Genomic DNA, 2335 nt, shown 5'->3' with positions numbered 1-2335 from the left:
ATTTTTTCTTAAATTAAAATATGTAAATACTGAATGTAAATGTATTTTTTATCCCTTTGACAGCGTCCCCATTTGGTGATTCTACCCATGTAGGCATATTCACATAGCTGATGTCTAGAGCTCTTTATAATAATTGCTCCAAAATATGTAGCCCCTTCTGTTGCTGAATGACAAGCATTCAAAAATTCCGTGGTCAAGGTAAAAAGGTCAGCAGTTCAGAGCATGGGCTACTTAGAGTCTTCCGACTGATATAATGTTTACTTTCCAACGATGTATTTTGTGAAGTCATACGACAAAGTTTGAATTTTGCCATAACATCCACACAGCCATGGCCCAAGCTTACTTTCCACTGATCCCTTAAGAGGCTCAACCTCAATAATACTATTACAATGACCATTACTATTCAATTTATACACATTAATTTCTCGTAAACCAAGCAAAATATTGACTATTTGAGGCTTATGCAATGTGCCATGAACCTGCATCGGTGAATAACAAACAGCCGATAAGGAGTTTGAAAGGCAATTTGAGGATGTAATCATGAGTTTTTTTTACAGGATATCACTGAACCATTCTTACATATATTTCAGCTGTACACGTATATGTGCATATCTGATTTGTAAAACACAAGAGAAAAAATGTATGGTTTACCGTCACCTCATGGTGCTAATCAATATGATATGTCTGCTAAAGGTAGAAATATTATATAGATCTACACACATATGGATACACAATAATATTTGTAGTGAACGTTATTGGGTATTGGACATGATATTTGGCGCACACACGACCCATACAGACACATGAGGAGACGCAGTAGTCAGTCTGAGTTACAGCTTGTTCTTTCATGTCAGTCTGATGTATGTAAGATATTTAGTTTAAAGTAATGAATGTAATTTGGAAGGCACTTCACAGTTCACCATCAGAAATGTCATTGTTACTGTCAGAATAATCATCTGAAACACTATGCAAGAAGTTGATGGTCTCTGCTTCAGTCAAAACTTGAAGGTAGCATTGTCTTGCATGAGCCATCATTTCTCTGATGTGGTGCTGCCATTTTCTGAAGATGCTCTGCAGACCTTTCAACCCGTTTTTAGTTAGGCCCCATGGTGAATCTTGAATGAATAACATAAGAAAAAGCTAGTATTAGTAACTTTATCATCAGGCATTGATGTGTAAAATTAAAAATCATACTTTGCATTGTCGCCCCAGATACCAGCCAGGACTGCTCTTTCAGGGAATCACGAGTTGAAAGGGACTTCCAATGCTGGATGAAAGATCAACATTCATCTATGAAGTTGCAGTTACATTTGAAGCATAAATTTGCTGGAACATTTCCTGGAAGTATTCAACAGACTGGTGTAACTACCATTGTGTGGTAGCTGCCATGGCCATGGTGTCTCTCCAGACAGAATGGTTTCCAAGCATAGAGTTTCTCTGCTCGGAACCATTGAGTTGTATTTTTCCATCAGAGAATTCAGGATCCCTTTCTCCTCCCTGATTTTGAGGCAGATCCTTGCACGACCTTTGTTGCCGTGTGTGTCTGTAGAGACGCTGGGATCGTCTAAAATAACAATGCAATTTGATCTCATTTATACAATTCTCAAATACCATTATGATAAGGTAATGTATTGAAAATGTTAGTTTTGTATGCCAACAGAAAACATCTCTTCTTTTTAGGGAATAAATGGGATTAAATAAAAGTTTCAAAATGAGATATACCTCTTAAATATCAGAATATATCCTGAATGCTTCATGAAAACTAGGTAATGCAGAATGTTATCAGAGGGTGTACTGTTCTCTGCTCTGTTACTGCCAGTCCCCTTTCATGGACTCCAGGTTTCGCAACTCTTTTTCTCTTTTTTTAAGTAAACATTCAATCCACAGCCTTGAATACTGCTAACACTTAAAAAAATGTATTACTTTCAGATATCTGCGGGACAGTGAGGTTGGCAAGTTGTCAAACGGGTTTCATGTTCAACAGATGCTGGGGCTCTGGGCAGTGTTTTGCTACTCTTTGGAGGTAGGGCCAGTATTCTCAGGTCACATCCATGCAAAAAAATGTACTGCAGCTCAGCTTTTGTTGTATGTAACTGGGATACGCAAAAAATTATCCCCTGTACATATTAAGGGCACAGAGGAGCACTCCATGTCGACAGACTGCAAGCTCCAATCCCTCCTCATTCAGCTTGCTGGCCAGTCTTTGGGAGGTATCTCTGGCTGCTGACCATTCCCCTCCACATATACCTCTTCCGGAGACCTAAAATATAAAAATTGATTGATGACAATTGTCCAAAGATTTACCTATCAAAATGTTTCAATAGGAGATTATTGT

General features: G+C 38.2%; 1 long non-coding RNA gene across 1 annotated transcript; it reads right to left on the bottom strand.

The window, feature by feature from the left end:
* Positions 1 to 551: 551 nt before the first annotated feature.
* LOC118288988 lies at positions 552 to 1539 on the bottom strand. Its single transcript, XR_004785973.2, has 3 exons — positions 1370 to 1539; positions 1195 to 1267; positions 552 to 1115 (listed from the first exon to the last, which is right to left on the bottom strand). It is a non-coding gene; the product is annotated as an uncharacterized LOC118288988 (long non-coding RNA).
* Positions 1540 to 2335: the final 796 nt, after the last annotated feature.

The sequence above is a fragment of the Scophthalmus maximus genome, chromosome 17 (assembly GCF_022379125.1).
Source record: "Scophthalmus maximus strain ysfricsl-2021 chromosome 17, ASM2237912v1, whole genome shotgun sequence".
NCBI lineage: Eukaryota > Metazoa > Chordata > Actinopteri > Pleuronectiformes > Scophthalmidae > Scophthalmus > Scophthalmus maximus.
The sequence above is the reverse complement of the archived record's forward strand: the minus strand, read 5'-3'. Positions and strand labels throughout refer to the sequence as shown.